This window comes from Bombina bombina, chromosome 5 (genome assembly GCF_027579735.1).
Source record: "Bombina bombina isolate aBomBom1 chromosome 5, aBomBom1.pri, whole genome shotgun sequence".
In the NCBI taxonomy this organism is placed as follows: Eukaryota; Metazoa; Chordata; class Amphibia; order Anura; family Bombinatoridae; genus Bombina; species Bombina bombina.
In genome coordinates this window covers 747641288-747666167 of record NC_069503.1, presented here as the reverse complement: position 1 = coordinate 747666167, position 24880 = coordinate 747641288, and positions in this window count along the sequence as shown.

Sequence of the window (24880 nt, the reverse complement as noted above, 5' to 3'; positions counted from 1 at the left end):
GAGCTCAATTTTGCTCTACGCTCACTTCTTGCCTTTTAACGCCGGGTTTAGGAAAACCTGTAATACCAGCACTGTAGGAAAGTGAGCGGAGACAATAACGTGCAAGTTAGCACCACACCACTTATAACGCAAAACTCGTAATCTAGCTGAAATACATTATAAAGTTTATTCAAATGATTGTTAATACACCTTTCATGACATATGAATGAGTAAATGTACCTACAAAGGCAGGTCTGGATTGCTGCTGGATCACTCTGGGCTAGTCACATTAACTTAATCTATTAATGATATAAATAAAAACTTATGTAACACAATTTGTACATCTGCTTTAAAAAAACATATTTGGCATGAATAAAAATGTATTCTAAACTATTTTAAATAATATCTTTCCAAATGTGGAGAGTAGACCACTAATATGAAAATTCTATTCATTAGTTCATCAAGGTGAGTGGAAAGAAAATTATGTATTTCACAGATGTACTATTTCTTCAAAGATTAGACATACAATTCTTATCATATTCATCTATTGCAAATCTGAAAAATTATATTGGTCCCTGTTTCTCAATAAATCAAGACAGACAATTAACACTTTTAATAACAACTGGTGACAACTTGTAATGATCAGCAATTCGATTGCTGTTTCTTTAGTCTGATTATGAGTATTCTCTGATAAATAGTTTGTATGTATCATGTGATTAAGTCTGTCTGCTAGTGAGGAGACAGAGTCTTAATCACCTGGTATAATGTAGCCCGGAATATTCACCTCAAAATTATAAGTAGTAAGATCAGGTGAATTATGTCTGGGTCTAGAGATTAGTTTGAACTATGCAAACTCTTAGATAATAACTAGCAGTTTATATAGGTTTGTGACAGATAAGTGAGGTCCCCTTTAAGGTAATACTGTGCCTTTAAATAATACACCTTGCGGTAAAGATAAGTTCACAGTGTGAAGCATAATGTTTCAGCTTGCTGGCCCTTTAAATAATACACCTTGCGGTAAAGATAAGTTCACAGTGTTAAGTATAATGTTTCAGCTTGCTGGCCCTTTAAATAATACACCTTGCGGTAAAGATAAGTTCACAGTGTTAAGTATAATGTTTCAGCTTGCTGGCCCTTTAAATAATACACCTTGCGGTAAAGATAGGTAAACAGTATTAAGAATACTGTATCAGCTTGCTGGGCTGTTAAACAATACACCATACGGTAAAGATAAGTTCACAGTCTTAACGGCAATGCTAATACTTGTATACGGAACCTGGCTCTAGCAGCTATGTGCGTGCAGCCTCTCTGATCCTCTCTGCAAATTGCGGGCTGTGTCCGTTAGACTGGAAGTTGTTAGAGCGGCGTGTGTGCTGCAGCTATTCTGGAACAAGTAGACAGGAGTTGTTAGGTGCAGCGTAACACGCTGTTAGTGAAAAGACTTCCGAAATCCTTTCGGGGGAAATGAGTTCCGCTTGCTTGGCAACAGGTGACTTCTGCCTTAGATGAGAAGTAGCTTCAGTTGAGGGAGAGAGAGCTAATCACAGAACAAGTGATACTCTGTTTTGAACAAGTAACAAGAAAGGCTGGAGAGTGAGTGGGTATCAACCTTCAATAAACCAGCAAAGGTTTATGGGAATAGAAAGCTTTTAAAGGAAAAGAGAGCCTGATAATTGATTCATAAGGTGGTATGTGAGATGTAACAACATAATTTAAGGTGGAACTGAGGAGTTCATGACACAACTAAAGCATAATACATGTGGCACATATAGATAAGTTTGTGCAATGTACAGTAATGGGGTTTCTGACAAAACACATATTGATAACAATGCAAGACATAAGCTATATTAAAAATTATGTCATCAAGGTGCTGTTTGACTATGCTTATATATAAAGGTAATCTGAGAGGAAAATATGTTATTTAAAACACAGTATTGTTTCCTCAAATCAGTGTAATGGGTAAGAAAGATATTTTGTATCTTTAGATAAATACAATATCAATATTTGAGACTGTCCCTCTAAAGGAATTGTCTATTGCATATGTTAATGTAATGAATCGGATAGAGAATGCATTTTCAATCTCATATATAATTTTCTCTTATCATAATGAATACAGGTAGCCCTCAGTTTACGCCGGGGTTAGGTTCCAGAAGGAATGGTTGTAAATTGAAACCGTTGTAAATTGAAACCCAGTTTATAATGTAAGTCAAAGGGAAGTGAGGGAGATAGGTACCAGGCCCCTCTCAAAATTGTCATAAGTAACACCTAATACATTAATTTTAAAGCTTTAAAATGAAGATTTTAAATGCTAAACAGCATTATAAACCTAATAAAATAATCACATAACACAGACTTCACTTGCATTTTTCTGCAAACAGTTCTTTCTATGCATTCCAATCTGGACTGATTTATAGACAGGAAGATCTTGTTCCTTTGAACTATGCTCAATAGCTCAGGTCTGATAAAAACTAATTAATTTCAGCTTGCTTGGCTTTGCTGCAACACAAGCGGACAGCTCCACCTACTGGCTATTTTAATAAATGCACTGCTTCTCAATGCTTTTTAATAGCAGTCACATGACTGGAAAAAAAGATTGTTATTCTGAAACGGTGTAAATTGAACCGTTGTAAAACGAGGGCCACCTGTATTTAATTTTCCTTCTATCTTAATTATAAGAATAAAATATCTAAGCATATGAGATGTTTATTTTGATATTCAGCACCTGTCTAAATATTTGTTATTGTTGTCTAAATGTAGCCACCAACTGTTGAGCACTACCCAGGTGCTAAATCCAAAATGTGCCAGACCATAAGATTACATTCAACTATAGATAGCAAGATTCTGAGGAATATCTTTAAATACAATTAAATTGAGATTTTGATTACAATGGAAATCGATTTCTGAATCATGAAATTTCTTTTTAAATACACTTTGACTTTAATTAGAGGATCCATGCTAATATAGATCAATGGGAATGTATTAGGCAATGTTATGTCCAAATGTGTAAGCCAAAAGGGAAATATAATGAGACCTACCAGACTGGGACAAACCCGAGCTTGAGGGTCCAGCACCAACATCCATATCTGTAAAATATTCAATCAGGATTAGATATCATTAATAAAAATTATAACTTTGACAAGAAAAATCATACATTGTTTTTGAATTTGACATAGTAAAACATATTTATGTATTTATAAATAAAGAGATCATGTATGTTCATATAAAATCTATATGTTGCTGACTGTCCCTTTGAGTCAGAGGCCCCTATTTATAAAAGACCTGTCGGACATGATCCGAGATTGCGGATCATGTCTGACAGACCTCGCTGAATGCGGAAATCAATACGCTCTCCGCATTAAGCATTGCACCAGCAGCTCTTGTGAACTGCTGGTGCAACGCCGCCCCCTGCAGATTCGCGGACAATCGGCCGCTAGCAGGGGGTGTCAATCAACCCGATCGCATTAGATTGGGATGAATTGCAGCGATCTCTGTCCGCCTCCTCAGAGTAGGCGGACAGGTTATGGGTCACCAGAAACACGGGGCTTCGAGCTCCATACGGAGCTTGATAAATATGCCCCATATTATTTATTCTTGCATTGTCATCAATTGTTATACATTGATCTTTCAGTTAAAAATGTATATTGATAGTATAGATCACTTGATTTATAATATTGAAACTCATGATACTGTATTCTTAACATTTATACAAATTAATTCACACATTTGACCAACATGTCTAAAGTAATGCCACTTCACGTCTATGCGCAATTATATCTTCCATGAGCATTGCGCAATAATTAAAAGCGTAATTGCGCATCCATGATTATGAATTTATTTTGATCTAGTAGTGTGATGAGTATATTTTAGAAATCTTTCACATATATTTACATTTGTGTGTATCAAGAAATTCAAATACGATCATTGTAAATATTTAATGATAAAAATTAATATTTAAAATTTTTGTATGAATCGATATTCAAAGTATAAAATGGATAGGGATGGAGGATAGGGATTTCACAGATGCGTACCTCCATTTTAGCTCTGTGACGCATATTCGTGATTGTGCAAAAAATAGCATTATTCCTATTTGATGTCTGACGAATCTAAATTAAGATGTATACCATCCTAAGTAACGTCTGTTGTGAAATCTATATATGTTGAAAATATGACTGTATACACATTGCTTGAATATATAATCAAATCTTAAAATATTATATGAAGTCTGATCTTTACCTGGTCCAGCCTCTGTTCTGCCTCCTCCCAGGTCACCGATTGGAGCTGCACTGGCCTCCGGGTCAGGAATTTCATTCCCAGCAGCTGGGGGCTGGGAGGGGGCCAAGGAATGGGGGGCTGCAAATCTCAGGGGGAAACAGAGATTGAGGAGGGCGCATAAAGCCTCCTCATGCAGTTTGAGGACAAGTTTCCGTGGGGGTGGGCATGGCTCCTCACCTCTCTGATGGGCACGAGTCCACTCCCTCATGAGGCAAACTTTATTACTCAGCCACAACCTCATACCCCAGAATCTCCGGAGCATTTTCTCAGGGGTCCAAGGGCTACCCCATTAACAGAGAGGGCGAGAGACACCCAGATGGCCTTTTTGACTGGCCCAGTCATCGACCTCCTCTCAGCCCCATAAAGCTGTGGATAAAACTCCTCGACCGTGTACACCAGTGCAGCACTTTCCTCTCTGGTGAACCTGGGAGTAGACATCCTGTATGCAGGCATTAGAGAACTGACAAAAATGGCTACGTGTAATGGACTTATATATGAGGAATTAAACATGAGATACACCATGGGACATGATATCTGTACATCTGATTGGATAAATACTGTAATTTTGTTACCATGTCTGTGAGGCCATACTGACTGTCATGTTTGTGTGATGAACTCTGATTGGCCGTTACTTAATGGCTCATGGATTCAGATCTTTGTAACTTCCATACACATACAGTGGGGCAACAAAGTATTTAGTCAGCCACCAATTGTGCAAGTCCACTTAAGAAGATGAGAGAGGCCTGTAATTTTCATCATAGATATACCTCAACTATGAGAGACAAAATGTGGAAACAAATCCAGACAATCACATTGTCTGATTTGGAAAGAATTTATTTGCATATTATGGTGGAAAATAAGTATTTGGTCACCTACAAACAAGCAAGACTTCTGGCTCTCACAGACCTGTATCTTCTTCTTTAAGAGGCTCCTCTGTCCTCCACTCATTACCTGTATTAATGGCACCTGTTTGAACTTGTTATCAGTATAAAAGACACCTGTCCACAACCTCAAACCGTCACACTCCAAACTCCACTATGGTGAAGACCAAAGAGCTGTTGAAGGACACCAGAAACAAAATTGTAGTCCTGCACCAGGCTGGGAAGAGTGAATCTGCAATAGGCAAGCAGCTCGGTGTGAAGAAATCAACTCCCTCGATCTGGGGCTCCACGCAAGATCTCACCCCGTGGGGTCAAAATGATCACAAGAACGATGAGCAAACATCCCAGAACCACACAGGGGGACCTAGTGAATGACCTGCAGAGAGCTGGGACCAACGTAACAAAAGCTACCATCAGTAACACACTACGCCGCCAGGGACTCAGATCCCGCAGTGCCAGACGTGTCCCCCTGCTTAAGCCAGTACATGTCCAGGCCCATCTCAAGTATGCTAGAGAGCATTTGGATGATCCAGAAGCGGATTGGGAGAATGTCATATGGTCAGTAGAACTGTTTGGTAGAAACATAACTCGTGTGTTTGGAGGAGAGAGAATGCTGAGTTGCAACCAAAGAACACCATACCTCTGTGAAGCATGGGGGTGGCAACATCATGCTTTGGGGCTGTTTCTCTGCAAAGGGAACAGGACGATTGATCCGTATACATGAAAGAATGATTGGGCCATGTATCGTGAGATTTTGAGTGCAAACCTCCTTCCATCAGCAAGGGCATTGAAGATGAACCGTGGCTGGGACTTTCAGCATGACAATGATCCCAAACACACCACCCGGGCAATGAAGGAGTGGCTTTGTAAGAAGCATTTCAAGGTCTTGGAGTGGCCTAGCAAGTCTCCAGATCTCAACCCCATAGAAAACCTTTGGAGGGAGTTGAAAGTCTGTGTTGCCCAGCGACAGCCCCAAAACATCACAGCTCTAGAGGAGATCTGCATGCAGGAATGGGCCAACATACCAGCAACAGTGTGTGACAACCTTGTGAAGACTTACAGAAAACGTTTGACCTCTGTCATTGCCAACAAAGGATATATAACAAAGTATTGAGATGAACTTTTGATATTGACCAAATACTTATTTTCCACCATAATTTGCAAATAAATTCTTTCCAAATCAGACAATGTGATTGTCTGGATTTGTTTCCACAATTTGTCTCTCATAGTTGAGGTATGCCTATGATGAAAATGACAGGCCTCTCCCATCTTCTTAAGTGGGAGAACTTGCACAATTGGTGGCTGACTAAATACTTTTTTGCCCCACTGTACCTTCTAGGTGTGCTGTTACTACATTTGGCAAGTACACTTTTATTTGGAATTGCTGGAAATGTAATGCGTATGTGACGCATATATAATAAACGGAATCCGTTAAATATTAATCTATTTTGTTGACATTTTTTTATATCACTATAGTAAATATAATCCAGATACATTTTTAAATGTTTACGAAACAAATCAAAGTTTAATATTGATCAATAGATGTGTAACATTGTTAAAGATTTTTCAAAATATGTTTATAATATTTTCGAATCCAGAATGTTAATATTGTATGTATTCATTTGTTCTTAAATGAATATCGTGACTCATTGTGAAGTATTGACAGTGCTTCTTTTTTATATGTATTTACAATTCCAAACAATGCACATCGATTGTGTGCTAAGTGACAGTGTGAAATTCTATTTGACTTTTCATAAATGCGAATATTGTGTTGAAAGCTACGTTTACCACGCTATATTTCAATAATGGTGAAATGCGTTTTTCGTATTTATAATGGACGTTACTTTTCGAACATAAAACAAAATTTATGCTTACGTGACAAATTTATTTCTCTTGTGGTGTATCCAGTCCACGGATTCATCCATTACTTGTGGGATATTCTCCTTCCTAATAGGAAGCTGCAAGAGGATCACCCACAGCAGAGCTGTCTATATAGCTCCTCCCCTAACTGCCACCTCCCAGTCATTCGACCGAAGACAAGCAAGAGAAAGGAGAAACTATAGGGTGCAGTGGTGACTGTAGTTTAAAAATTAAAAAACACCTGCCTTAAAATGACAGGGCGGGTCGTGGACTGGATACACCCCAAGAGAAATAAATTTATCAGGTAAGCATAAATTTAGTTTTCTCTTGTAAGGTGTATCCAGTCCACGGATTCATCCATTACTTGTGGGATACCAATACCAAAGCTATAGGACACGGATGAAGGGAGGGACAAGGCAGGCGCTTAAACGGAAGGCACCACTGCCTGTAAGACCTTTCTCCCAAAAATAGCCTCTGAAGAAGCAAAAGTATCAAATTTGTAGAATTTAGAAAAAGTATGAAGCGAAGACCAAGTCGCCGCCTTACAAACCTGTTCAACAGAAGCCTCATTTTTAAAGGCCCATGTGGAAGCCACCGCTCTAGTGGAATGAGCTGTAATTCTTACAGGAGGCTGCTGGCCAGCAGTCTCATAAGCTAAGCGGATTAAACCTCTTAACCAAAAAGAAAGAGAAGTTGCTGAAGCCTTTTGGCCTTTCCTCTGTCCAGAGTAGACAACAAACAATGCAGATAAGTGTTTGTGTGTGCATTGCATTGTTAGCTTGACAAAGGGGCAGTAGCCCCGAAACGTTGCTGTTCACTTCAATAAAAGTCCTTTCACTTCATTGAGTGCATCATCATTTGCTTTTAGACAACAAACAATGCAGATGTTTGCCGAAAATCTTTAGTAGCTTGTAAATAAAACTTTAAAGCACGAACCACGTCAAGATTGTGTAATAGACGTTCCTTCTTTGAAGAAGGATTAGGACACAGTGACGGAACAACAATCTCTTGATTGATATTCTTATTGGATACCACCTTAGGAAGAAACACAGGTTTGGTACGCAAAACTACCTTATCTGCATGGAAGATCAGATAAGGGGAATCACACTGCAAGGCAGATAACTCTGAAACTCTTCGAGCCGAAGAGATAGCTACCAAGAACAGAACTTTCCAAGATAAAAGCTTGATATCTATGGAATGCAGAGGTTCAAACGGAACCCCTTGAAGAACTTTAAGAACTAAATTTAAACTCCATGGCAGAGCAACAGGTTTAAACAAAGGCTTGATTCTAACTAAAGCCTGACAAAACGCCTGAACGTCTGGAACATCCGCCAGACGCTTGTGCAAAAGAATAGACAGAGCAGAAATCTGTCCTTTAAGGAACTAGCTGACAATTCCTTCTCCAATCCTTCTTGGAGAAAAGACAATATCCTGGGAATCCTGACTTTACTCCATGAGTAACCCTTGGATTCACACAAATGAAGATATTTACACCATATCTTATGATAGATTTTCCTGGTGACAGGCTTTCGAGCCTGAGTTAAGGTATCAATGACCAACTCGGAAAAACCACGTTTTGACAAAATCAAGCGTTCAATCTCCAAGCAGTCAGACACAGATAAATTAGATTTGGATGTTTGAAGGGACCTTGAAGTAGAAGGTCCTGCCTCAGCGGCAGAGTCTAAGGTGGAAAGAATGACATGTCCACCAGATCTGCGTACCAAGTCCTGCGTGGCCACACAGGAGCTATCAAAATCACTGAAGCTCTCTCCTGCTTGATCTTGGCAATCAGACGAGGGAGCAGAGGAAACGGTGGAAACACATAAGCCAGGTTGAAAGTTCTGGTTTGCCCCAACGTTGAATCAACTGTGCAAACACCTCCGGATGGAGTTCCCACTCCCCCGGATGAAAAGTCTGTCGACTTAGAAAATCCGCCTCCCAGTTCTCTACTCCTGGGATATGGATAGCTGATAGATGGCAAAAGTGAACCTCTGCCCATAGAATTATTTTTGAAACCTCCAACATTGCTAGGGAACTCCTTGTTCCCCCTTGATGGTTGAAGTAAGCTACAGTCGTGATGTTGTCCGACTGAAATCTGATGAACCTGACCGCAGCTAGCTGAGGCCAAGCCTGAAAAGCAATGAATATCGCTCTTAGTTCCAGAATGTTTATCGGAAGGAGTGTCTCCTCCTGAGTCCACAAGCCCTGAGCCTTCAGGGAGTTCCAGACTGCACCCCAGCCCAGAAGGCTGGCATCTGTCGTTACTATTGTCCAATCTGGCCTGCGGAAGGTCATACCCTTGGACAGATGGACCCGAGATAACCACCAGAGAAGAGAATCCCTGGTCTCTTGATCCAGATTTAGTAGAGGGGACAAATCTGTGTAATCCCCATTTCACTGACTGAGCATGCAAAGTTGCAGCGGTCTAAGATGTAGGCGGGCAAACAGCACTTTGTCCATTGCCGCTACCATTAAGCCGATTACTTCCATACACTGAGCCACTGAAGGGCAAGAAGTAGAATAAAGAACATGGCAGGAATTTAGAAGTTTTGACAACCTGGCCCCTGTCAGGTAAATCTTCATTTCTACAGAATCTATCAGAGTTCCTAGGAAGGAAACTCTTGTGAGAGGGGATAGATAACTTTTTTCTTCGTTCACTTTCCACCCATGCAACCTCAGAAATGCCAGAACAATGTCCGTGTGAGACCTGGCAACTTGAAAAGTCGACGCCTGTATCAGAATGTCGTCTGAGTAAGGGGCTACTGCTATAGCCCGCGGCCTTAGGACCGCTAGAAGGGACCCTAGAACCTTTGTAAAGATTCTTGGAGCTGTGGCCAGCCCGAAGGGAAGAGCCACAAACTTGTAGTGCCTGTATTGACCCTCCTGCATCATAGGAGGGATGGTTCGAATAGTCTCCATCTTGAAGGATGGGACTCTGAGAAATTTGTTTAAGATCTTGAGATCTAAGATTGGTCTGAATGTTCCCTCTTTCTTGGGAACAACAAACAGATTTGAATAAAAGCCCTGTCCCTGTTCCTCCTGCGGAACTGGGTGGATCACTCCCATAACTAGGAGGTCTTGAACACAATGTAAGAATGCTTCTCTCTTTATCTGGTTTGCAGATAAAAGTGAGAGATGAAATCTCCCTTTTGGGGGAGAGGTTTTGAATTCCAGAAGATAACCCTTGGACACAATTTCCAATGCTCAGGGATCCTGGACATCTCTTGCCCAAGCCTGGGCGAAGAGAGAGAGTCTGCCCCCTACTAGATCCGTTTCCGGATCGGGGGCTGCTCCTTCATGCTGTCTTAGAGGCAGCAGCAGGTTTCTTGGCCTGTTTCCCCTTGTTCCAAGCCTGGTTAGGTCTCCAGACAGGCTTAGACTGGGCAAAAGTTCCCTCTTGTTTTGTGTTAGAGGAAGTTGAAGCTGCGCCACTCTTGAAGTTTCGAAAGGGCCGAAAACTAGACTGTTTGGTCCTTAATTTGTTGGACCTGTCTTGAGGAAGGGCGTGACCTTTTCCTCCAGTGATGTCAGAAATGATCTCCTTCAGTCCAGGCCCGAATAGAATCTGTCCTTTGAAGGGAATGTTGAGAAGTTTAGACTTTGAAGTCACGTCAGCTGACCAGGATTTAAGCCATAGCGCTCTACGCGCCTGAATAGCAAAACCTGAATTTTTAGCCGTTAGCTTGGTTAAATGAGCAACGGCGTCAGAAACAAATGAATTGGCTAGCTTAAGGGCCCTAAGCTTGTCAATAATATCTTCCAACGGGGTTTCAACCTGTAGAGCCTCCTCTAGGGACTCAAACCAGAAAGCCGCGGCAGCAGTGACTGGGGCAATGCATGCAAGAGGCTGGAGAATAAAACCTTGTTGAATAAAAATTTTCTTAAGTTTACCCTCTAATTTTTTATCCATTGGATCTAGAAAAGCACAACTGTCCTCGACAGGGATAGTGGTACGCTTAGCTAGAGTAGAAACTGCTCCCTCCACCTTAGGGACCGTCTGCCATAAGTCCCGTGTAGCAGCGTCTATAGGAAACATCTTTTTAAAAACAGGAGGGGGAGAGAATGGTACACCTGGTCTATCCCATTCCTTAGTAATAATTTCAGAAAACCTTTTAGGGATTGAAAAAACATCAGTGTAAGTAGGTACTGCATAGTATTTATCCAATCTACATAATTTCTCTGGGACTACAATAGTGTCACAGTCGTCCAGAGTTGCTAAAACCTCCCTGAGCAATACGCGGAGGTGTTCAAGCTTAAATTTAAATGTAGACATATCAGAATCAGATTGAAGTATCTTCCCTGCTTCAACTTCATTATATTGTGAGGGTGTATCAGAGATAGCTACTAAAGCGTCAGAGAGCTCTGTATTTATTCTAGTCCCAGAGCTGTCTCGCTTTCCTTGCAATCCTGGCAGTTTAGATAATACCTCTGTAAGGGTATGATTCATAACTGCCGCCATGTCTTGCAAGGTATACGCAATGGGCGCGCTAGATGTATTTGGCGTCCCCTGAGCGGGATTTATAGGATCTGACACGTGGGGAGAGTTAGACGGCATAACTTCCTCCTTGTCAATTTCTTCTGGTGATAAATTTTTAAAAGCCAGAATATGGTCTTTGTAATCTATAGTAAAATCAGTGCATTTGGTACACATTCTAAGAGGGGGTTCCACAATGGCTTCTAAACATAATGAACAATGAGTTTCCTCTATGTCAGACATGTTTAAACAGACTAGTAATAAGACTAGCAAGCTTGGAAAACACTTTAATAACTGTGAACAAGCAAAAAATAAAAACGGTACTGCGCCTTTAAGAGAAAAAAAACAATCACAGAAACTGCTAAAACAGTGAAAAAAGCAGTAAATCTTACGAATTTTTTACAGTGTGTATAATAGGCTGAAAGAGCATTGCACCCACTTGCAAATGGATGATTAACCCCTTAGTTTCAAAACCGGATCAAAAAAACGATATAAACGTTTTTAAACAGTCACAACAAACTGCCACAGCTCTACTGTGGCCCTACCTGCCCATACAACGACTTTGGAAGGCACAAAAAACCCTTAGAGAGGTCCTATATGTTCAGGGGACTCCTTCAGGGAAGCTGGATGTCTCAAGCTGCAAAAACTAATGGAAAATAGGCTCCTCCCAACCTGTACTCACAGTGAGAGGGCCTTAAAAAACTATCCCTAGGCAAAATCTAGTCAGCCATGTGGAAAAAACTGGGCCCCAGAATAAAGTTTTATCACCAATATGAAATAAACGTTTATACACCTCAAGCAAACGTTATATCTATTCAGTAATGTGAGTAAATAATAAAAATATTACCCTTTACAGCAAGCATGATACCAGTCATTATTAAATCACTGTAATCAGGCTTACCTTAAATAAATCCGGTATTGTCAGCATTTTCTAGCTTATCATTTCTCTAGAAAAATTTAAAACTGCACATACCTCAGAGCAGGAGACCCTGCACGCTATTCCCCCAGCTGAAGTTACCCATCTCTTCAGTTATGTGTGAGAACAGCAATGGATCTTAGTTACAACCTGCTAAGATCATCAAAGACCACAGGCAGACTCTTCTTCAACTTTCTGCCTGAGGCTAAAATAGTACAACTCTGGTACCATTTGAAAATAACAAACTTTTGATTGAAGATAAACTATATTAATGCACCACATCTCTCTAGCTGCTTCCCTTGTCGAGAGCTGCAAGAGAATGACTGGGAGGTGGCAGTTAGGGGAGGAGCTATATAGACAGCTCTGCTGTGGGTGATCCTCTTGCAGCTTCCTGTTGGGAAGGAGAATATCCCACAAGTAATGGATGAATCCGTGGACTGGATACACCTTACAAGAGAAATGAACATTTTTTTTTAGATAAAATAAACTTTTGTTCCTTATTTTTTAAAGGATAAAATAGAGCATGCATTTGTCTGAAATATTCACATTAAAATATTTTTTTCATTTAATTCTCATGGTGTACTATGCATTGTTGCCCACCCACAAATAAGCAGATATCTCCCAGTAATGCTTTGCTGCTCCTAAGCCTATGTATATATTTTTTTAAACTTAGGATAACAAGAGAATGAACCATATGTGATTATCGAAGTAAAATGTTCTTTTCGAATAAAATATGCTCGGTCAGAATCATGGAAGATTAACTTTGGGTTGCATTTCCCTTTCACTACAAATGAAATAGCCATCACAAGCTATTAAGGACAATTAAATAGTTGACATATTTACTTTTAGAATATTGCTCTTATCATTGATGAATGCATGTAATACACACTATTCTAATAGTAAATATGCAATGCTAATGTTTTTTTTAAAAAACATTTAAATGCAGTCATGTCTAAATATAATATTAAATTTTAATAGAAGAGTATATACCCCCGTGAAAAGTTATATACATTTAAAGGGACAGTCAACAAAAAATAGATATTTACTTTAATACCCATTCCACATTTTGGCATACTCGACCCTGTTATATGAATATACATTTGACCTGTGTGAGGACCTTGTATGTAAGCCCATGTAAACTGGTCACTTATATCCGTCCTTTGATGGAGCTTTTTAATGAATCAGTGCAGACTCTTAAAGGGACAGTATACTATAATATTTGGTTCACTTAATGTGTTTACTATTCCTTATTATTTAATTAGCAGCAAACTATCTAATGTATAAAATTCTATTTTTACGGTTTGCATATGAATACTTATTTAGTGATTTTAAGCCACAACTAAATAAAATGTTTGTAGCTTGTCGATATAATCCTATGTCCTAACTTTTTTTACATTGTGTACATATACATGCTTCTTTATCTTATATCTGTGTGTAAACCAATCAACAAACAATTAAATTAAACATTATATTACCTTATCTCTTGTATGCCCCACTGGGATTGTAATTTGTTAAGGCCAAAAACCTTCAGAATAGTTTGAGATACCACAAGAGAAATAAGCTATTTTAAATAAATAAGTGTAACGGTTATACTTGTAATCTATTTTTAACACTCCAGAAGGTAAAGTGTATAATTGTGAACAAATTGAATTTGAAACAAATATGAGTTAACTGTCCCTTCAAATGACTGTGCCTCGTCAGCTAGATAACGCAATGGTGTAACGAGCCAATTACGGCTCATGTAACCCGAATCACCTATAAATAATGAACATTACAAGATGTCAATGTTACAAATATCTGATAAATGTGAATACATTTAAAAAAAGAAGAAAATTATACAATGCATTTGTGGATATGAAAATCGCATAAACTCCATGCAATTAAAATAAGGGTTAAACGTTTACATAACCTAGTTAAAATGTCTATGTGATAAATTTATTGCTCTGCTAGTGACTTTGAAAGAATCTAAAATCTGCAATTTGCTAAACAGTCATCTACGTCAGTTATGTTTAAAGAGCTACAACGTCCCTTTAAAAGTATTGTCAGGGCAGACATGTTATGGGATTCAGGTCACACATATGAAAGTCATATTTACAGAACACTTGCTACAGCTGATACAATTGGGGTCTGGAAATCATTTAATGGGCCCTTGAATCTCATTCACACAAACTCTAGGACCAAACCAATTACATTTCTTTTACACCCAGATTTGCACAAACAAGTAGGGAAGTGGCTTAACAACTGACTCTATAGGGTAGCTGACTTCCTCATTGGTAATTATATACAGACGTACTCAGTAAACAGACTGAAGAAATTGATCTCTATACTATATTTAACTCTTCAAGGAGCTAAAACTCCAAACCATTCGACAATAGTAGATAAATGGGAACAGGACACCGGACTGAATCTCCCATGAAATAAATGGGACCTAATTATGCACGACTCAAGTAAGGGAGTGATTAACACTGATCTCAAAGAGAACTGCATCAAGACGGTTTTTAGGTGGTACCTAACCCTGGAGACAGGCCTGGCACTTGTATAAGGAATTCCAGGCAGCCGCCTTAATGTACCCCAGCAGGGGGGTGCAAAGTTAGAGAGCGGCAATCGGCAATGATATTTATTTTTTAAAACATTTTTTAACCAACATAACACTTTGTTTTAGTTGCTGCAGAGCAGCTGCAGCGCAGGGTTACAATCTAAAACTTCAGATTGTGCGGCGTGCCCCCTCCCCTTTCAGAGATCTCTGCTACATTTCCTGGTGTTCACTTCTGACACTGGTTACAGTGGGGGCAGGGCATCTTAGAGCTGCAGAGAGTTACTGAAGTTCCACGGGGTATTTTTGCAGACAATCATCATATAACACTGCCTGCAGCCAGACCAGACGACATGATGAAAGAACTACGTACTGAGTTTCCGTAAGCATGTTTTTGGAAGCATACAGACAGAACCTATTCTGTTTGCTTTGATTATATTGCATCAGGATTGAGGGACAGATGTTGCCGGTAACCAGCACCACACAGCTAATGATTGTGGAGCAATGCTAGTCTAAATTGTACTTTACAATGGGCAATTAATCTATTTTATAATATCACAAAAAGATAGTCCTTTAAATATAACATAAATCTATAGTTACATACATATTTTGTTATGTGTATTTTAAATAGCCAATCCCATTGGTGTCCGTTAGACATGTGCGTTTTGTTTCGTTCCGAATTTAAATTCGGACGAATTTGTCAAATTCGGAGATTCGGATCGATTTGAATTTCCGAATTACCGTAGCACTGAATCTAATGAATAAATCCGAATTAGTTCAGATTTTTTCATAACATTTGGATGGCCATGGACTAATCACAATTACACTAGTATTGTTCTGTATATTAGGTTATATTACTCTGCTATGGGTTACACCTAATATTACAGTACATAATACTAGTCTAATACACAGCACATCCCACCTAACAGATACCGAATTTACGAATCGAATCCGAACCGAATAAATCCGAATTTATCCGAATCCGAATGAATCCGAATGAATCCGAAATGAATGCATTCGAATGTATCCAAATTCGAATCGATTCGAAAAGGAAATTCGAAAACATCCGAATCGATCCGAAACGAACAAAAACAATTTTTTTTCACTGCGCACAAGTCTAGTGTCCGTGTTTTTAAGAACATAGAGCTAATATACAAATGGGTGGCTGAGCTTAGGGAGATCGTATATTTTAGAAGTGCATAACAATAATGAAGTAGGAATAGAAGTCCACTCAGTTCCATCTCACAATACAGACAACCTTTCAATTTTTGTGAAAGTGTGATATGGTATATGTAAGTATATAATTATTTGCCACCACTTTCACTGAATGTGCTATCTGATCTGAGCACTAGTTAACTTCTCTACAAATACCTGATAATAATAATAATTTAACCCCTTGGCTGCCTTAAGGTTAACATTAAGCGGTTAATCTGCCTGGGGAACTATATTGTGTCACAGTGATGATTCATTCCTGCCTCCCAGCACTTCAGGTATCAATTGGGGCAATTACACAGCTGTGCCGTTATTATGCCCAAGCACCAGTGATTTTCAGGATGGGAGACATCTTGTGATGTTACTGAGAATTTGGGATAAGGGACAAGCAATTCTATAATGTACAAATATATATATATCCTTTTAATGTTAATTTTTTTTTAATGACAGTCAATAAAGATATACAGTATATATATTAGGGGTTAACAAGAATAATTTAAATTTAGAAGCCAGAAGGAATATTGAGGAGTTAAACACAAATGCTTTAGGAGAAAATGGGAATAATTTTAGAGGAGCCAAATCCTTGCCCCCTGGCAAGTTGGGCTCTATATATCTAAGCCATGGCTTATCCCTCCATATTGTGAAATAAATGTCGACCTTTGTTGGAGTTTCTGTATTTCTACACTGTGTATGTGTGTGTATATATATATATATATATATATATATATACAGTGTATATATATATATATATATATATATATATATATTTTTATATATATATATATATACTGTATATATATATACAGGTAGCCCTCAGTTTACGCCGGGGTTAGGTTCCAGAAGTAATGGTTGTAAATCGAAACCGTTGTAAATTGAAACTCAGTTTATAATGTAAGTCAATGGGAAGTGAGGGAGTTAGGTTCCAGGCCCCTCTCAAAATTGTCATAAGTAACAATACATTATTTTTAAAGCTTTGAAATGAAGACTTTAAATGCTAGACAGCATTATAAACCTAATAAAATAATCACACAACACAAAATATATAATTAAACTAAGTTAAATGAACAAAAACATTTGCTAAACAGCATTATAAACCTAATAAAATAATCACACAACACAGACTTCACTCGCATTTTTCTGCAAACAGTTCTTTCTATGCATTCCAATCTGGACTGAGTTATAGACAAGAAGATCTTGTTCCTTTGAAATCTGCTCAATAGCTCAGGTCTGGTTAAACTGATTAATTTTAGCTTGCTTGGCTTTGCTACAACACAAGCGGACAGCTCCACCTACTGGCTATTTTAATAAATGCACTGCTTCTCAATGCTTTTCAATAACAGTCACATGACTGGAAAAAAAGGTTGTTATTCTGAAACTGTGTAAATTGAACCGTTGTAAAACGAGGTCCACCTGTATGTATATATATATATATATATATATTTACACATACACACAAATAATAGGAGTAAATGAGAAATTTGCTTAAAATTGCATGCTCTGTTTGAATTATTAAATCATGTGGGGGGGGGGGGCGGCAAAATGTATCCTCGCCTGTGTGGCCAAACATCCTAGCACCGGCCCTGCCAGGACAAAACATGCCATTACTCCCCAGATGGTACAAATAAATGTTATAGAGGGTGTATGGCAAGGGGGAGCTATATAAACATGTGGTGGGTATGCCCCGGGATCAGAGCTATCTGGGAGCAGCTCCAGAGACTCCTAGGCAGAATTCTGCAAGCACCTACTATTCTGACAGTAGCTCAGGCTCTTTTGAATCGTAGAATTAAACCATACAACAAAGCAATTAACACACTTATCAGGATTCTGTGTACTGCTACTAGGGTCTGTATAGCCAGACACTGGAAGGTAGAGGCACCATCCTGGACTGAGGTACTAGATAAAATAGAGCACATATATACTATGTCAGAAGTAGCTGCCTCCATACAAGGGACTAGGGAACAATTTATTAAAATATGGTTTTATTGGATAATGCAAGAGAAGGAATAATAGAGGAATTATTGGAGAACCAACCCTTTTCAGTTTTTCATGACTCACTTACCAGACACCATTCTCTTCTAGGAAAGAGGTGAGACTTGATTTGGGCAGATTAGTGTGTAACTGTCCACTAATAGTACCACAGAAATGTTTAAGTTAGGTTGAGAATGTTATTTATGTTTTATAATATGTTTAAAAATGTTGCAAAGAGTTTGTATGCCATCATGATACAAGGGGGGGTAGTTATCAAGCCGTCAACCTCAAATACGCTGGAATTCCGCAGCGTATTTGTGGCGAGGCTGATTCGCCTTAGTTATCAAAGGCTCGAGACCGGCAAAAGTAGAATTTTGTGACGTAAACTTCGATCCGCCGGACTCAGTCCGACACAGATCGATTCTTACGTCACTCCAGATGTTCTGCACACAAGTGCGGCACAATCTCACTACTTTTGCTAGTTATCAAATGACTAGCAGGTACGCTTGGGACTTTTACGGGCCAGCGTACCTGGTTTTCAAACCGCCACCCCTGGAGGCGGTGGATCCCATAGGAATCAATGGGAGTCTGACCATAGCGAAAGTACAAGTTCGCTGCTGACAGACATCCCATTGATTTCTATGGGAGCTGTCTGCACCTAACACCCTAACATGTACCCCGAGTCTAAACACCCCTAATCTGTCCCCCCTACACCGCCGCAACTAAATAAAGTTATTACCCCCTAAACCGCCGCTCCCGGAGCCCACCGCAAGCTACTCTATACATATTAACCCCTAAACCGCCGCTCCCGGAGTCCACCGCAACTATAATAAATGTATTAACCCCTAAACCGCCGCTCCCTGAACCTGCCGCAACCTATATTAAATTTATTAACCCCTATCCTGCCCCCCCTACACCGTCGCCACCTATATTAAATTTATTAAGCCTTATCCTGCCCCCCCTACACCATCGCCACCTATATTAAATTTATTAACCCCTATCCTGCCCCCCACTACACCGCCGCCACTGTAATAAAATTATTAACCCCTAAACCTAAGTCTAACACCCCCCTAACTTAAATATTAATTAAATAAATCTAAATAATATTTCTATTATTAACTAAGTTAATCCTATTTAAAACTAAATACTTACCTGTAAAATAAACCCTAATATAGCTACAATATAAATAATAATTATATTGTAGCTCTCTTAGGATTTATTTTTATTTTACAGGCAACTTTCAAGTTACAAACATTTTAAAAATATTACAACAATTTTAATCTACTTACACCTAATCTAAGCCCCCTAATAAAATAACAAACCCCCCCAAAATAAAAAAAATGCCCTACCCTATTCTAAATTAAAGGGACAGTAAACCTTAAAAATAATAGTGCAGAATTATATAACATTATTTAGGTGATATAGCCATAAAAGCCTTTTTTACAGTTTAATTAGCTAAAATACGGCGCTTTTACAGACCCGCTCTCTGCTCTCTGCTGAGCGGGTCTGTAATATTCAGTCAGCGCATCGGGCCAGCTGTATAGTCACAGCCCGGCCCGATCGCGCCATAGCACTAAGTGCAGCTCGCTTCCTACCTTAATTCCGATTGGCTGATAGAATCCTATCAGCCAATCGGAATTGAGGGGACGCCATCTTGGATGACGTCCCTTAAAGGAGCCTTCATTCATCGGTAGTCCGTCGGTGAAGAAGGATGTTCCGCGTCGGCGGGAGGAAGATTCAAGACCCGGCTTGGAAGATGACATCGCCCGGATAGAAGACCTCATCAGCACCTCTTGGAAGATGACATCGCCCGGATCGAAGACTTCTTCAGCGCCGCCTGGATGATGACTTCATCGGATGGAAGATTTCTTCAGTGCCGCTTGGAGGATTAACTTCTTCCGCTCCGGATGTCCACTTCGGTCCCATCGCTGCTCGGCTGAGTGAAGACGACTCAAGGTAGGATGATCTTCAGGGGATTAGTGTTAGGTTTTTGTAAGGGGGGTTTGGGTTAGATTAGGGGTATGTGGGTGGTGGGTTTTAATGTTGGGGGGGTTATATTTTTCTTTTACAGGCAAAAGAGCAGTTTTCTTTGGGGCAAGCCCCCCAAATGGCCCTTTTAAGGGCTGGTAAGGTAAAAGAGCTTTGAACTTTATTTAATTTAGAATAGGGTAGGGCATTTTTTTATTTTGGGGGGTTTGTTATTTTATTAGGGGGCTTAGATTAGGTGTAAATAGATTAAAATTGTTGTAATATTTTTAAAATGTTTGTAACTTATTTTTTTATTTTTTGTAACTTAGCTTTTTTTATTTTTTTGTACTTTAGTTAGTTTATGTAATTGTATTTAATTGTAGTTATTTGTAGGTAGTTTATTTAATTAATTTAATGATAGTGTAGTATTAGGTTTAATTGTAACTTAGGTTAGGATTTATTTTACAGGTAATTTTGTATTTCTTTTAGCTAGGTAGTTATTAAATAGTTAATAACTATTTAATAACTATTCTAACTAGCTAAAATAAATACAAAGTTACCTGTAAAATAAATATAAATCCTAAGATAGCTACAATATAATTATTATTTATATTGTAGCTATATTAGGGTTTATTTTATAGGTAAGTATTTAGTTTTAAATAGGAATAATTTATTAAAGTATAGTGTAGTGTTAGGTGTAATTGTAACTTAGGTTAGGATTTATTTTACAGGTAAATTTCAGTTTATTTTAGCTAGGTGAGCTATTAAATAGTTAATAACTATTTAATAGCTATTGTACCTAGTTAAAATAAATTGAAAGTTGCCTGTAAAATAAAAATAAATCCTAAGATAGCTACAATATAATTATTATTTATATTGTAGCTATATTAGGGTTTATTTAAGTATTTAGTTTTAAATAGGATTAATTTAGTTAATAAGAGTAATATTATTTAGATTTATTTAATTAATATTTAAGTTAGGGGGGCGTTAGGGTTAGTGTTAGACTTAGGTTTAGGGGTTAATAATTTTATTACAGTGGCGGCGGTGTAGTGGGGGGCAGGATAGGGGTTAATAAATTTATTATAGGTGACGACGGTGTAGGGGGGGCAGGATAGGGGTTAATAGGTTTAATATAGGTTGCGGCGGGTTCAGGGAGCGGCGGTTTAGGGGTTAAACTATTTATTTATTTGCGGCGAGGTGCGGGATCAGCAGGATAGGGGTTAATAATTTTATTATAGAGGGCGACGGTATAGGGGGGGCAGGATAGGGGTTACTAGGTATACTGTAGGTGGCAGCGGTGTCCGGGAGTGGCGGTTTAGGGGTTAATACATTTATCAGAGTTGCGGCAGGGTCTAGGAGCGGCGGTTTAGGGGTTAATACATTTATAAGAGTTACGGCAGGGTCTAGGAGCGGCGGTTTAGGGGTTAGTAACTTTATTGAGTTGCGGGAGGCTCCGGGGGCGCCGGTATAGGGATAGAACAGTGTAGTTTAGTGTGGGTGCTTAGTGACAGGCTAGCAATAAAGCTGGGAAAAAGCCGAAGAGCAGCGAGATCGGATGAGTGATAACTCTCACAGTCCGCTGCTCATCGCCCCGCGGCTTTTGACAGCTTTATTTGATAACTTAGGCGAACGTATTCAAGGTCCGCAGCGGCGAAGGTAGGCGAGCTTAGGCGGGCGTATTGGGCCGGCGAAGGCAGAAAAGTAGACGGCTTGATAACTACCCCCCAAGGTGTAAGATAAGTGGATTTCAATGTAGCATCTTAATGTATATGCAAAGGATGAAACTAGGTCCTTGTGCTGACAAGCCTGAATTTGTTTACTAGATAATTATGACCTTAGTGATACATATATATATATGTGAAATGTTTGTTATGTTGTATCCTGAATTCTTTGCTTCTAATAAAGAAATATTTCAATTAAACTTATTGTCAGGGCTATGACCTGCTACATATCTGTTTGTTTCTAAAACTAGACATTTGCTGAAAGAGGCAAACAATAATTGAAGCGCATCCTATAGCTAAACATTTAAGCTATGACATGCTACATATCTGTTTCTAAAACTAGACATTTGCTGAAAGACAAATAAATGGTTAAAGTGCATCCTATATCTGCACATTTAAGCTATGACCTGCTACATATCTGTTTCTAAAACTAGACATTTGCTGAAAGACAAATAAATGGTTAAAATGCATCCTATATCTGCACATTTAAGCTATGATCTGCTACATATCTGTTTCTAAAACTAGACATTTGCTGAAAGAGACAAAAAAATGGTTAAAGCGCATCCTATATCTAAACAATTTGCACATTACACAAACACAACTGTTTGCGAACATTACAGTGGTAATTGTCTAACTTCTTAACCATGCTGTGCACAAGTATTCACCAACAAGCCACCCATGGGGAAACTGTCTGTCCTCAAACTGCCGCCAGAGTGACGACTGCCTAAAAATACGGGTATCATGACTGGCCCCCACCGAAATTCACAAACACATTCATAATTTGCATATTTGCATAGCAAACAAACAGCACGTTTAAACTATGAAAGTGTTTGCGATTTTGGAAGGGGCGCTCATCTGCTGGAGCCCGCAGAGCAATATGGGTGCAATTTATTGCTCCCAAAACATTGGGCATTTCAGCAATTGCATAGAATTCCCTCTTGAGTCGCCTCCAATCGTCCTCATTTTGAGGGAATCATACTTAAAGCCTACTAATTCTAGTCATGGAGTTCAGAAACCTTTAAAAAACCACACAGAAGGTACCCTGAGACAACCCAGATATGTACCCCTCTGTGGATTGAAAGCTTCCGGGCGCCAGGACATGTATGCATCAAATAGCAGTGCGCATATGTCTGTGTGGCTCCAGATGAGGCTTAAGTACATCATACAGGCTCAAGAGCTGCTGTCTATTGAGCCTATACTTGTCGAAAACCTCGAAGTCACTCATGTTATCCAAGGTGAGCCTCACGCTGTGAACATGAGGACCCCTAATCAGACATTCCCCATGCCTCTCTTGGAGACGCTGAGCCCGCCTAATTCTGTTGTGTAAAACTTGTTCAACAGCACCTACACAATCTAACTGAGGGTTATCCATATTTGCAAAGCAAAGCAGCACAAAGCCAAACAGCAGAGCAAACACACAAGGAGTAACAAGGTATCCAAACACATAAAAGCGATTTAATACAGTGTCGATCACAAGGGACATATTGGCCATGGTGTTTGGGTGATTTATAGTGCAAAATGTCCAATGGTTGCGTGTTTGTAATGATTGCTGATTGTATACACTTGATTGTATCTGAGCGGCGCAAATGCTTTCAAAGTGGGCGTTGTTTTTTTTTTGTGTTTGTTGAAATTTTGTTTTTTCCCAATAAATCGTAATGTGAAAGTGTAAAATCTAACATATACAATGCATCTTCGTAATGTTTGTTCATATGCGTAACAAATACTTAGTAAACGCAATGTTATATTTAAAAACCACACGTCAGCGCTAACATGATTGAAAGTACATTCTTGTGTATAATGTGTGCATAGACATGGCATAGAATCTGATCGATCAATGTTACTGCAATATTGTTGCAAAACGATAAAGTAATGACTGACATCTATAATATTATATATGTAAGTGATTGGCAAGATTTCAACAATTTACGTGTCCCATTGAAATCGCAAAAAAAATGAAGATCTTCCAACCCTCTCATCTACGTATATGTAATATTGAGTGAGAAACTGATGAAAGGGGCAGTAAAGACCTAATGCTCAAATCTGTATGGTTGAAGCTTAGAATGATGTCATCATATTAGCTACATGCCTGTCTAGTTTCCAAATCTTCGTTCTCTTGTTCTAGTTTGCAACATTCTTATTGTGTGATGATTAAAAAGATAAATGTGTCCTTTATTGCTGTGTGATGTGTGTTATGTACATATATGTATGTATTGTGATTCTCTCCCACATGTTCATTTATATAAAGCAGTATAGCATTGTTGTTTCTTCCAAAAAAACGACAACTAGAATATTTACTAATGATATCTTATAATTATAGGGAATTCCTAATGTTATATTATATTGAAATCCTGATGTTAAAGGGACACTAATGCCATAATTTATTATTCATGATTCAGAGAGAGAATCCAATGTTAAACAACCTTCCAATGTACTTCTATGATGTAAATGTGTTCATTGTTTATATATATCGTTTGTTGAATGAATAGCAGGATAGGCTCAATGACCTAAATATGTATAGCTTAGAGGAGAGAAGGGAAAGAGGTGATATGATAGCAACTTTCAAGTATGTTAAAGGGCTAAGTAAAACTGAGGCTGTGGGTATTTTACATAAAATGGAAAATTCAAGAACAAGGGGTCATGATCTCAAGCTGAAGGGTAGTAGATTCAGGAGTAATTTGAGGAAGCACTTCTTTACAGAAAGAGTGATTGATTTATGGAATAAACTTCCTCAAGAGGTAGTAATGACAAACACTGTTGGGGACTTTAAAAATGCCTGGGACAAGCCTAAGGCTATCCTACGAACTAGATACGTTTATACTGTTAAGTAATATCGGGCAGACCTGCTGGGCCTATGGCTCTTATCTGCCGTCAATATCTATGTTTCTATGGCCTAGATTTGGAGTTCGGCGTTAGCCGTGAAAACCAGCGTTAGAGGCTCCTAACGCGGATTTCTTACGGACTCCGGTATTTAGAGTTCAGTTACCGACACTCAAAAAAAACCTAACGCTCACATTTCTACCGACACCTCAGACCCAGTAGTAAACATATACCGACAAAAAAAAGATCCACGAATCAAAAAAAAAATATTACACAAAC